This window comes from Nicotiana sylvestris, chromosome 10, assembly GCF_000393655.2.
Source record: "Nicotiana sylvestris chromosome 10, ASM39365v2, whole genome shotgun sequence".
NCBI lineage: Eukaryota > Viridiplantae > Streptophyta > Magnoliopsida > Solanales > Solanaceae > Nicotiana > Nicotiana sylvestris.
Window position 1 is genome coordinate 2,169,606 of NC_091066.1, and position 14,786 is coordinate 2,184,391.

The window sequence follows — 14,786 nt, forward strand, 5'->3', positions numbered from 1 at the left end:
AAGAATCATCGAATTCCGAGTTCGTATGATGGAGTTAGAGCCATTTTAGTGAAACGAAAAAAAGCTACAATTTTTTTGGCTGTTGCTGTAATTTTTTAGCAACGTGAACAGTAACTGCGTATGAATAGTAACGCACGTGAACAGTAACCGCACGAGTAAACAATGACCACGCGCGTGAACAGGAACCGCTCGGTGAACAGCACTTCCAAAAAATTAACATTTCATCTGCGAACCCAACCCATTTTTCCACCATTTTTGAGCAACCTTGAGAGCTTTTGGACGGGAATTGAAGAGGTTTGACGGGAAGTAATTGGAGGTAAGTCCTATGAACTAAATACATGATTTTATTGTGAAATCATCCTTTAAATTCATGAAAATATAGCCAAATTGTAAGAAAATAGGGCTTGAAATTAAAATTCTAAATTTGGGATTTGAGGGGCCATTTGTGGTCCGATTTGAGAGATTTTTGTATGTATAGACTCGTCGCGAGATAAGGAACCCGATGACGTAAAAATTTCTGAGTTTCGAGACGTGGGCCTGGGGCTTGGGTTTTGTCAAATTCGTGAATTTTGATATTTTTCGAGTGTTTTCGATTGGGTATTATCCCTTTAGCATAATGCGACATATTCGTTGTGATTTTGAGCAGATTCGTCGCATGATGAGGCTAATTTGAGAAGCAAGGGCATAGCGATCTAGAGCTTTGTCTGGTTTGAGGTGAGTAATTGATGTAAATGATGTCCTGAGAGTTTGAAACTCCGGAATTTCACATCGTAATGCTATATTGAGGTGACTTGCACGCTGGATAATGGGCGTGGGGTAGAGCACCATTGGGGATTGTGACTTGATCCGTCCCGAGAGATGTTTTTACCGTATTTTCTACTTGAACTAAATTGAGAATCATCCTTACTTAGATTTAATTGTTACATTTGGGCTTCTTGCCAATTATTTGAATCCTTCAGGGATTGACATCACTGTTTTTGCATATATGCATATCATTTGATCTCAGTCCAAGGTTTTAAATACTGTTTTGCAAACTCAGTCATATTTCTAAGATTTGAAAACTTAAATGATGTTTCAGGCTGAGAACTACTGTTTTACAAATGCCCAAGGGGCTTATGATGATTTCTGTATTGAGCATGGATCGGGTTGCGTGCCGCAACAGTGTTATATTGATATTGAGGCCGAGAGCCTGTTGATTACATTGATATTGAGGTCGAGGGCCTGGTTGATTACATTGATATTGAGGCTGAGAGCCTGGGTGATTATACTAATATTTATATGAGGCCGAGGGCCTAGATTTGATGCCACGTGATGGCTTGATATTGCGCTTGGGCTGTAGGAGCCCCTTCGGAGTCTGTACACACCCCCAGTGAGCGCCGTCAACGATAAATAAAATGGATGGCTCAGGCTGCACGCCGCAGTGGGTACTAGAGAGTACCATCATATGCATTGCATTGCACTCATGCATAGAGTGTACCATCATATGCATTGCATTGCACTCATGCATTTGTTTTTATCTGTTATACCTGTCTCAGTATTTGGTACTCTGATTTAATTGACTTGTTGCTTCACTATTTGTTGTTCTAAACTGCCAGTTATAGTTTACTTTGTATTTTTCCATGATTTCTTATTCTCAGCCTTTATTTATGTTTATTACTCACTGGGTCGGAGTACTCACATTACTCCATGCATCTTGCATGCAGATCCAGGTACACCACAGGCTGAGTGAGGATTTGTTTAGCTAAGCAGCAGTATCCGGGAGTATCGAGGTAGTTGCATGGCGTTCGCAGCCTTGATCTCTCCCATCTATCTCTATCCTTTTATCCCGCATTTTTCCTAGACAGATTTGTAATAGGTGGATATTCTGTATTAGAGGCTCATGTTCGTGACACCGGATTCTATTGGGCTATGTTGTGGTATTCTAATTGAACTTCCGCAGATTTTATTATCATTTATAAACTTGAAAGTAATGACTTAGTCAATTTTCTGTGATATTTATCTAAAATCTGAATAAGAATTTGGGATAATGTTGTTGAATGGTCGGGCTTGCCTTGTAGTGTGTTGGGCGCCATCATGACCGGGGTTGGGGTTGTGACAGATGACTAGTATAGAAATTTGAGAATTGTTCTCATGCATAAAAAGCTCATTGATGTGATCGATAAGCCTGCAAAGATAATCCCACTAGAGAATGATGTTCAAGGCACCAAGGTTTATCAGAAACACTTGGAAGAATGCATTAAACACATCATGCTCGCTTCTATAAGTTCTGAACTCCAGCGGAAACATCAGAATATGGATCCGACTGCAATCATTGAATATCTTAAGAAGATGGTTGATACACAGTTGGACATTGAAAACTCTCCAGTTGGACCCCTTGTCAATCATATGATTGTTCTTACCGAAGAACATAAGAAGTTGGGGTACAAGCCTGGTAAAGAGCTTTCTGAAGATTTGATCTTGCAATCAGTATATGATGCTGAATATTTTCACTGTAAGAAGAAAGGGCATTGGAAGAGAAACTGCAAGGAGTATCTTGCAACTCTAAAGGACAAGAAACAAGGTGAGACATTAATGAAAAATGTTTTCAAGGTTTCTTTAGCTACTTCTAATTCTTCATTGTGGGTATTAGATATTGGCAGTGGTTATAACATCTGTAATATGTTGCAAAGGTTTAAGATAAGTAGGAGGCTAAAGAAAGGAGAAGTTAATCTACAAGTTGGAAATGGTGCAAAAGTTGTGGTCGTAGCTGTAGGATCAATTTCTTTAATAATGCATTTGGATGATTGTTATTACATTCCTAAATTTGTTTCGAACATAATTTCAGCTTCTATGTTAGACAAACGTGGTTTTCACATTATTATAGGCAATGGTATTTGCTCTATTAATTATGGTGATAATTTATATGTGAATGACTATCTCCAACATGATGTTTATGTCTTACCTAATGTGAATGCTAATTCGATTATGCATGTTTCAAGTCTTAAGAGGAAAAGAGATGATCATATAAATCATACATAGGCTTGGTCATATTGGAGAGAAAAGAATTAACAAATTGTACAAGGAAGGGTACCTTGACAAGTATGATTTTGAATCATACCCAACTTGTGAATCTTGTCTCAAAGGAAAAATGACCAAATCTCCATTTACTGGAAGTAGAGAAAGAGCTTCTGAATTATTGGGACTAATTCATACAGATGTTTGTGGGCCCATGAAAATTCAAGCTAGAGGTGGATATTCTTACTCCATCACCTTCACTGATGATATGTCAAGATATGGATTTGTGTATCTTATGAAACACAAGTCTAAATCTTTTGAAATGTTCAAAAGGTTCCGTAGTGAAGTTGAGAAGCAGACTGGTAAAAGTATCAAAGTATTAAGGTCTGATAGAGGTGGAGAATATCTTAGTAAAGATTTTACCAGATATCTCAAAGAGAATGGGATTCTCTCACAGTGAACACCTCCGGGAACACCACAACACAATGGTGTGTCTGAAAGGAGAAATCAAACCTTATTAGATATGGTGAGATCTATGATGGGATTCACTGATCTTTCAATAAATTTATGGTGATATGCTTTGGAAGCAGCAACATACTTACTTAATAAAGTTCCCACTAAGTCAGTCTCTACAACACCATATTAGACATGGAAATGATGTAAGCCTAACCTTAAACATATTAAAGTTTGGGGTTGTCCATCTTATGTTAAGAGACTACAGTCTGATAAACTTGACTCAAGATCTGATAAGTGTAGGTTCATTGAGTATCCCAAGGAAACAATGGGATATTATTTCTATCACCCTAGTGACCATAAAGTATTTTTGGCCATAGGAGCAACCTTTTTGGAAAGGGAATTTCTTTTAGAAGGAAATTATAATGGAGAAATAGAACTTGATGAAGTTCAAGAAACTAATGAATCAACACAATATAAAGATCATGAGACCCAAGTTGAAGAACCTTTATTGGATGTTTTGAAGTTGCCAAGGAAGTTGCCATCTTCAACGGTTGAAGTTCAAGAACTAAATGAAGTTCAAGAACAGGTTAATGAACCAGTTCCAAACCAAATTGAACAACAACCAAATCCAGCACAAGGTGAACAGGTTGTACAAGTACCTCTTAGAAGGTCTACACGAGAACGTCATGTACCAACTAGATTAAGTTTAATGGTACAAGATGATGTATCAAATGAGGTTGATCATAATAATGATGACCCTAAGACCTATGAAGAAGCTATACAAAGTTCTGATTATGAGAAGTGGCAAAAGGCCATGGAATCCGAAATGGAATCTATGAAGGAAAATAAAGTATGGACTTTAATTGAACCTTCAAAGGATATAAAACCTATAGGTTGTAAATGGGTTTTTAAGAAAAAGACTGGAGCATACGGAGAGGTGGAGACCTACAAAGCCCGTCTTGTTGCCAAGGGATATCGTCAAAAAGAAGGAGTCGACTACGACGAGACGTTCTCTCCAGTGGCAATGCTCAAATCTACTCGAATTTTGCTTGCTATAGCAGCATACTATGATTATGAAATATGGCAAATGGATGTGAAAACAACTTTCCTTAATGATGAGCTAGAAGAGGATGTGTACATGACACAACCTGAAGGTTTCACATCTTCGTCTGATCATAATAAAATTTGCAAGCTACAAAGATCCATTTATGGACTAAAGCAAGCTTCTCGAAGTTGGAATAATCGCTTTAACAAGACAATTGAAAAGTTCAATTTTGTTAGATGCGAAGAAGAACCTTGTGTGTTCAAAAAGGTAAGTGGGAGCACAATTATATTCTTAGTGTTGTATGTTGATGATATATTGCTCATAGGGAATGACATACCGGCATTACAAAGTACCATGATTTGGCTATCTGAATAGTTCTCCATGAAAGACTTGGGAGAATCAGCTTATATATTAGGAATAAAGATCTATAGAGATAGATCTAGGAAACTGCTTGAACTTTCCCAGTCTTTGTACACTGATACCATCTTAAAGAGGTATAATATGGATAATTCCAAAAGAGGCTATCTACCGATAGGCACTGGAATTACTCTCAGTGGGGAGGATTATCCTAAAACACCTGAAGAGAGAGAATGCATGAGTAGGATCACATACGCTAGTGCAGTGGGAGCTATCATGTATACCATGACATGTACACATCCTGATGTGTCTTATGCACTTAGAGTGACTAGCCGATATCAGGTAAATCCTGGTAAGTACCATTGAAAGGTGGTGAAGACCATTCTTAAGTACTTAAGAAGGACTAAAGACCAATTCCTCATCTATGGAGATTCTGAGTTGAAACTTGAAGGTTATACTGATGCAAGTTTCTCTTCAGATAGAGATGATAACAAATCTATTTCTGGTTATGTATTCACCTTAAATGGTGGTGCAGTGAGGTGGAAAAGTTCCAAACAAGCTACAGTAGCTGATTCAGTGTCTGAAGCAGAATATATAGCATCTAGTGAAGCTACTAAGGAAGTTGTATGGATGAAAAAGTTCTTAACTGAACTTGGTGTGGTTCCTTCAATAGAAGGTTCGGTTCCACTGTTGTGTGACAATACTGGAGCCATTGCTCAAGTAAAAGAACCAAGATCATACCAAAAATCCAAACACGTTCTGCGAAGGTATCACTTGATAAGAGAGATCATTGAACGTGGAGACATCGAGATTCAAAAGGTTAATGAAAAAAAAATGCTGCAGATCCATTCACTAAAGCTCTTGGCACAAAAGAGTTTGACAAGCACAAGTGGAAATTGGGAATGAAGTATTAGAGCGATTGGCTCTAGTGCAAGTGGGAGATTGTTAGGGATATAGTAGATATGCTCTAGATCCAATATCATAGTTGATGATTTGAACATATTTTTGCGAACGTTATTTGATATAAAATATATATGGCATTTGATATTCTTTTATCATTGTTATTAATTGCTTGATTAATTTGATAAGGTGCTTGATTAAATTTTGAGACTTGACATTGTGATGGAGATCATGATAATGAGAGTAAAGTTTCTTATAATTTAATCTAAATTTGTTCTTGATTGTAGGATTATTAATTTGGACATTAGTAATTCGGTTAGATCAATATTTATGTGATCGTCTTTATGGGATAAAGATTAGTTGATCTCATTAATTAAATTACATAGATAGATGATGCATATAGAGATATGATCATTGAACCGACTCATTGGATAATTCCTAGTGGTTAGAATTACCATAAACTGTCAATAGGATATTCTCTTGAAGAATGTGACATAAGATTTTCCTTTGACCTGAGATCGTCATAGTAATTGACAAGATATTTGTTGTGCTTTAATACTAGACACATATGGCTCTAGGGCGATAGTTGAAAGGATATTGGGCACGATTGAATACTTGTAGAATTAGTGATTGATCAAAATGGAATCTGTCAACTCTTGGTAATGAGTTTAAACTCCATGTTGTCATGAATTATAAACGACCAAATTAAGACCTTGGCCAGGGCAATTGAATGGAAGAAGAAACGAGTTTCTTAGGTCATTCAATGGTCGATTATACTTGACATGAACACATAATTGGTCGCCTATTAGGATTTGACAGTTAAACCATATCCTAGAGTGATCCAGAGCTATAAGGATAGAAGGAATTACTACATTATTCTTCTACTGGTTCTTGAGAGTAAATTGAATACTTCATGCTATCCGGTCATTAAGGAGTGTTGCTAGACGCCACCCTTGATTAGTATATTGATATGATCAATTTACTACCGGTTTAGTATTGAACCTATAGGGTCGCACACTAACGAGTGTTCTGATATTTGCTAAAGGATTAATTACTTTATTATTTGTTAATTAAATTAAATAATTTAATCAGTCAAATAATATAGTTATTAGTCCAAATGAAATATTATTATATTATTTGCTAGCACAGAGGATATAATTAATATTGTGAACAAATTAAACTTTTCTATTTTGAATAGAAATTAAGTTATATCTCTTGGTTGAAATATATATGTGATATATATAACACATATTTATTTATATAAATTATTAATGGAAGTTTTTGATTGAATCCAATTTCGAATTAGATTAGCAAAGTGAACGTCCATAAAAGGACTCGTCGGCAACGTGATATCTTTTTTGGAATGAGAGGCTATTTTCCTATAGAAATATTTTTCAATGTCTAATTTTGGAATTAGACTTGTGCACTAAGTAAATCGCTTCGAACCTTTTCTTAGTCTATTAGGAAAAGGGATCATATGTGATGATATATATGGTGATGAACGAAGCGAGTTTTACATGAAAAAGAAAAACCACTTTGTGAAAGTGAAATTGCAATACAAAGCCAAGAGAGAAAATACAATTACAAGAAAAGTGCTTCTTGTTCTTCTAATTTGAGTTGAGATTTTTGAGAAAAATTTCAGCACAAGTTTTTTGTTCAATTTGTTCGCGGGTTTCATTGATCAAAGAGTTGATAGCAAGGATCGGTCTCGGTGTGGATACGCATAGAGTTTTCGCACTATCGAAGAATTTGAAACGGGACTCTCTTCGCCAGGTACGTCTCAGATTCGATTTTTGACATGTAAATCAATTTTAAACACGAAAAGATCTATCTAGGATTATTATTGTCTTCTGCTGCGTGTTACGAACACCTATACGCAATCCTTCATATACCACTCAAGATCCAACAACGATGGGGCGCAGAAGCAATGATCAATAGACTACATAGCACTTTAGGAGCTCCTTGTAATAGGAATATCCACATCTGAAGAAGCAAACACTGGTTTCTCAGAACAGAAAACATTTACCTATTTTGTAAGGACCAACTATTGATACTAATTGTAAAATAAGGTGTATCAGATTGACAACATTATACATGCTTATAAAGATTGGAACTTTATTTTATACTGAAGCAAGGAGGTAATTTTCGCATCCTTTTTTTTTTTGAATAAAGCCAATCACCCAGGTTTTCATCTCCTGTGGTATTGGGGGTTTGGCTCGGACCCCTACCTCGTCGAATATAATAACAAAAAGGTACAACCGAGGGGGACATAAACCTTACCTCAATGGTGTCATTACTATACTGTAAAGAAGGGTGTATGGGCAAAAATACAATTAGTAGACCCCTTCTTCCTATTATATACTACTTAACTAACATAAAAGTTAGACTTCATATCTAATTCTAAATGATGGTACTTGCCATTTATCCATAAAGAAAGGACCTTTGGCTTCTTTGGGAATTTGCTGGAAATTCGTGTGGATGATCCCTTCTGCTGAAGCAGTGGCATTCTTTGCAAAACAGTCTGTAACCTGATTTGCCTCACGATAACAGTGACTGATAGAAGCATTAGCACGTTCTAAGATCTCAACAATATCTTCGATCTCCTTCCTTAGAGTGTAGTTGTGCAAAGTTCTGTTTTGAAGCATGTTGTGAATCACCAAAGAATCAAATTCCACCATGAAGCTGTTGATTCTATTGTTGACACACCACTCGCACCCAAATTTAATCGCCCTCAACTCCGCGACATTGCTGCTACTACAGATGATAGGGATTGAGAAAGCCATGATAAATTCTCCATTATCGTTCCTTAGAACTCCTCCTATCCCCGTTTTGCCGCTTTGTTTGTTGAAACTCCCATCAGTGTTAAGCTTCAGTTTTCCTTGCTGGGGCTTTTCCCACAATACACATCTCCAAATTGGAATAGGTTTGAGTCTCTCGAATAACTCACAGTTCCTATACCAATTATTATGAGTGAGAATAGAGGGAAACTTCCTGTTCATAGTAGCATTGATGTTCCAGAGAATTTGGGATTTCATCTTGTATTGATTGAACTTTTTACTATCCCCAAATTTGCATGATGTATAGCTTCTCCAGATTTCCCAGCAAACAAAGATTGGCATAATATGTAAAATCATTTTATGTACTAAATTCTTTGGTTTCCTCTGCCACCATTGGGTGAGGACACCACTAATGGAACCAGAGATATGTTGGATTCCCAGAGGATTTCCAAAGAACTTCCATAAGCTAATAGCAGATTCACTATCAAAGAAAACATGCTGTATATTTTTGCATTGGGGGATACTATAACAATTGCATTTTGAAACTGGTTGATTGCCAAACCTCCTGATGGTGTCATCAAAAGGCAGCTTTCTCTGAATCATTCTCCAAATGAGAAAGGACGTTTTGAAGGGGATACTGTTGTGCCAAACTTTATCAAGAAAAGGATTTCTCTGTTTAGTGGTTCGAACCATGTGCCAAGCAGTTGTATTAGAGTAATGACCATCCTCGGTGAGTCTCCAAGTAGCATAGTCCTTTTGATCCTGTCTTCCTCTTGGGATACCACTGATATGTTGAGCGATTTCAATCAGAAGGACTCTTTCCAATTTATTAAAATCCCAACTCTCACCTCTGAAGAATTCCGCAACTAAAATTTTCCCAGAAGTTCTAGAATGATTGACTATTTTAGCGAGTGGTCCTTTACCTGTCCAATCATCCCACCAGAAACTACATTCCCCTGTATTAATATTCCAGTATATATTCTTTTCAGCTCTGTCCCTAATTTGAAGCATACCTCTCCAAGAGTGTGAGCTCCCAGATGTAATAGCTTTAGAGACCGTGTGTGCTCTAATACAGTATTTGGCTTTTAGAAAATCAGCCCACAAAGAGGGGCATGTTCTGAACCTCCACCACCTTTTGATTGAGCAAATGTCATTTATCTCCTCCATCCTTCTAATGCCTATTCCCCCCTCTTCTTTTGGAAAGCATAGGTTCTTCCATGAGCTCCAGTGAAATTTGTTCTTTTGGAAAGCATAGGTTATCCCCATGGGAACCCCAGAGGAATCTAACAAAGTGTTTCTCAATGAGATTAAGCGTAGCTTTTGGAGGGGACAATGCAAATCGGGTGTATAGAGGGAGAGATTGTAGAACATTCTTAATAATAACCACTTTCCTTCCATACAGTAGGAGCGATTGTTCGCATCCTTTGTTCATTCTTACAGTAGGAATATAAGATAACTGAACATGGAAGAAGTCTGTCATACATACTGACTTCTAAACTTCCCATCAACATCAATGTCTTATTCCAAAGAAAAACCTTCTCTGCTTGTATTCCAAAGACATCAGAAACCTCTGCATAACGCCTTATCTTTCTGATTTCATATTTGAAGTAAACAAGATGATCTTTGAATTGTAAATAACAACAAGGGTGATAAAGGATTTGTCTTTGCAAGAAAGACCATTCCTTTTCAGCAGGACACACTGCCTTCAGTTTCATAATGAAGGATGCAACACCACCCGTTGTCTCAAACTACTCGATCGCGAAGCTAAATATAAACCAATATTAACAACATCAATGGATCCAAACTACAAGGAGTATTAGATTTAGACATTAAAAATAGTACTCACTCAGTTTCACTTTATTTGTCTTAATTGTGACTGGCAACGGAATTTAAGAAATTAAGATTATTTAATCTTCTAAAATTAAACTAAAGATATGTGCAGTATATCAAAGAGTACTTTGAATCTTGCAGTCTTAAACATGCCGGAGTATAAAGATAAGAATTAAAGAATTATTACCAAATATAGAAAGTGACATTCTTTATTAAACAAATAATATAAAGCAAGACTCATAAATGGAAACATATGGAGTGTAAAGATAAGAACTTTGAGATATATCATATTAACTATAAAAGATCAAGTTTTCATTGGATTCAATTATTTAATTTATATTTTATCTTTCTATAACAACTTTTTACCTGTAACAATAAGAATCATTTTTATAGCCGAATACTCTTTGTAAAATTATATTAATTAACGTATATACCAACAGACGCATTATTAAATTAGAATTGTCGTTTTGTTATGTTGTGTCCTGGCACTTAAAATAAACTGAAAACAACTAAATATTAATTAGAAACTTGAATATTTATAAACTAATTTAAAGACTAGCTCTCAAAATGGTATCGAATATTTAAAACGAAAAGAGTAAAAGAATTATCCCCAGTATATATATAAATTATGTTTAAATCGTAATTTGAAATTTCACAAACTATAAAAACTGGAAAATATATCGCTTTTTATCTGTATCTACTCAGTTTCACAAGATTTCTCTCATCTTCATCTCCTGCTATTTCCTATTCTTTTTTTTCCTTTATGCCATATAACTATTTTGCAGTGTTGCTAAAATAAAAATACTTTTTTTCTTTTGTGTTGAAAGAAAATAAAAGACAATTCACTGCGGGAAATATTACACCTTTTATAAAATAACTTAATACGGAAAAAAAAACGAAAAAGTGCACGTTTAAACAATATACGTAACAGTACGGTAAGTAAGGACTAGAATTTATTCTCATTTTTCTATTTTAAAACAAAAGAAAAAGAAAAAATGACAGCAACATTAACTACACAGAAAAATTAAATTCAAAAGCATGTATTAATCTTCATGTTCCTTGTGGCGTTTGTTGTTGAAAACATCTATAGTACAGAGTCTTTTCTCATTCACCTGCTATTTCAACTGGACACATTCTTTGCCTACATTTAATTCATACAAGTTAAAATGAAGTCAGATACAAAATAAATAATCTCAATTCTCATGCATTAACAAAAGATACACTTACCAAGCTAATAAAGCAAGATATATTCAAATGAAGACATACAATACCAGTTAATATAAACTAAGAAAAAAAAATCAGAGATAGAGAGCTTAATATGAATATATACCTGAAATTACATATTGGACGACTGGAACTTGTCTAGACACCATTATTTCTTCTTCTGTGACGCCTTTGGCCTCGCTTCTTCTTTCGCCTTCTCATGGCGATTTTGTGTTCTAGTTCTTCAACAATCCAAGAAAGCCAATTAGGATTTCGAGCTGAAAGCATGATATATGCAATGGATAGTCCAATAACTAGTCCACTTCCATATCCCATAAGAGCAGCTTTCCAAAAATTATTGAGAAATTCAGAAGTGCTTTCTTCATCCAAAACGCGTGTTGTGTTGTTTGTCTCTGGAATCCTGCTACTTCCACAACCTTCCGAAACTGGGAAACCATGCAATCCATCATTACCTTCGTATGAGTTATTCTCAAAGGTATGGAATTGAGGTCCGTGAGGAATGCATCCTTGGAGATGATTATGGGAGAGATTTAAGACTGCAAGAGATGTAAGAGAAGCAAGTTGTTTTGGTATCTCTCCCGAAAGCTGGTTATATTTAAGGTCTAATGTTTCCACTAGAGATAAATTTCCAAGTGATGATGGTATATCACCTTGCAATTTATTATGAGACAAATTCAACACACGAAGTGCAATAAGATCTCCCAGAAGAATAGGAATATGTCCTTCAAATTTGTTAATTGAAAGATCGATAGTGGTGTACAAAGACAAGATTCTCACAACTTCACGCTCCTGTCCCTTTGTCACAACAACTACTGAGTCTTCGTAATATCCAACTCTTGGTGCCTTCTTTGTTTGATTAGTTCTCATCATGGCTTTGAAATGATGAAAAAGACTTGTTGGTAACTCTGCTGTAAATGCATTGCAAGAGAGATCCAATATCTGAAGCTGAGGAAACAAGTTTTTTGTCCTTGAAGCTCTAATGGGTCCATGCAGTTTATTGGATCTCAAGCTTAAAACTTGTAGCTTTGGAAGAATACCCAACCACATAGGGAATGTGTCATTGAGGTGATTGTTTCCCAAATCAAGAACTTCCAACTCTTTGCAATGGGCTAAGGATTTTGGGATTTTTCCCTCTACCTTATTACCATGCAAGTTGAAGCTTTTAAGTCCACTTCCAACTCTTAAAGTTATTTGGAGATTCCCAGAAAGACTATTGTGCTGCATATCAAAACCTCGAGGTTGTCACTCAGGTTACCCAAACATTGTGGAATTACTCCTTTCAAATTGTTTCTTGCCAAATCAAGAACCGTTAATGATGTCAAATTGCAAACAGAAGAGGGGATCCTCCCACTTAGACTATTATTTGATAAGAAAAAATAACTTAGAGAGGACGGTAGAATAGGTAGCGATCCTTGAAGAAAATTGGATCGCAAATCTAGAGTAACTAGTTGAAATAATGATGAAATATGGTCAATACTTGTCAACATGTTGTGGGATAGATTAAGAGTATTCATCGAGTGCATCCAATTGGACCATGCCCAATCAGGAATTGTTCCTTGAATCTTGTTATATGAAAGATCCAAGGAACTAAGATTCTTTGCTAATCTCAAAAAGTCCAATTCGTTTACTTCACATCCGGACAAGGATAAGTCTGTAAGAGATTGGGGCAAGGTAGACTTGAAGTTGTTATCATTGGTCAGGGAAATACTATTATGTGAAAGATCTAGATCAGTAAGTTGTTTGAGGTTTGAAAAGAAGCTAATGTCTACATTGCCACTAAAATTGTTAGACGAAAGATGAAGTAGTGTTAGATTCACGAGGTTTTGAATTGACTTAGGAAGATGACCTTGCAACCGATTCCTTCGTAATGTAATCTTGACTAGTGAATTGGACTTGAAATCCTCAAGTTGACCAGAAAAGTAGTTATCCCTCAATCCTAGTTCAGTTAGTGATGGAAGCGTGTATATCCATGATGGTATTTCTCCATTCAGGTTGTTATTTGATAGCAATAGGAACTCCAGATTCTGCATTCCACTAATAAATAGAGGAATTGGTCCTCCAAAATCATTATATCGAAGGTCCATATACTCTAGACGAGTGAGATTCCAAAAAGATTCCGGAATCGGGCCCGAGAGATTGCAATAATGAAGATCCAGTCCCTGCAATGAAGTTAGATAGCCAAAAGATTCGGGCACAAAATCACCAGAAAAATTCACTGCAAAGAGAAATAACACCCTGAGAGATGCACTGCTATTCCATTTGGTCTTTGGAAAATAACCACTGAGCTGAAAATTCATTCTTAAATTAAGAATTTCCAAGCCTGGCAAGTGAAAAATACTTTCAGGTAATGCCCCATGCAATCCTGTCCCCCCAAGCATTAGAGTTGTTATATGAAAAGAGATATATGGAGGAATGGTGGAAGATATGTTTACATTTGTAAGATCGAGCTCTCTTAATTGGGTCAAATTCTGAAGAAGCAATTTGAAATTGTGAGGTCCAAGACTGAGCTCGCTGCCTGATAAATAAAGAGACTGTAACTTTGACAGATGAGAGATTTCAGAAGGAATTTGACCCGTGAAATATGAGTTAGAAAGATCAAGATGTGTCAAGTGCGAAAATCGGCCAAATTTAGGCGAGATGTCCGAACCAGAGAAGTCATTCCAAGTAAGGTTAAGCTTTTGGAGATGAGAGAGCTGGAATAGGCTGCTGTTAGAATCAATAATCCCTTTAAGATGGCTGCAACTGAGATCAAGCTCAATGACATGGCCAGTAAACTCATCGCATATCACGCCATCCCATAAGCAGCAATCTCTGCTCATATTCCATGTACTTGTTTTCGGATAAGGATTCTGACCATAGTAATCACAGAATAAGGCAGAAGCATAAGGATCTATAGTAAGAGTCTGCTTGAATTTTAGAAGGGAAATACTTTGATCTTTGTTGCACAATTGAGGTAATGTGGATGAAGAAAAAGCATGTTCGTGACAGACAAAGATAAAGAGCACCACTGAGAGTTGTTTATTGCCCATGTTTGCGTAAAGGAGTTCAAAAATTGGTTGCAGAATTTAAGAAAAAGCCTATGCACAAATATATAGGAAGATAGTTTTCTTTGACTTGTCAAAGTTACCGCTATTGTTTGATTGATATTATGAGAATAAGTGAGCGTTTTTAATTTAACATAAAGAGCAATATTTGTATAGTGT

The 14,786-nt window shown here is 36.1% G+C and overlaps 1 pseudogene; it reads right to left on the reverse strand.

The window, feature by feature from the left end:
- Positions 1 to 11,231: 11,231 nt before the first annotated feature.
- Positions 11,232 to 14,632, reverse strand: LOC104225680 (receptor-like protein 9DC3; annotated as a pseudogene).
- Positions 14,633 to 14,786: the final 154 nt, after the last annotated feature.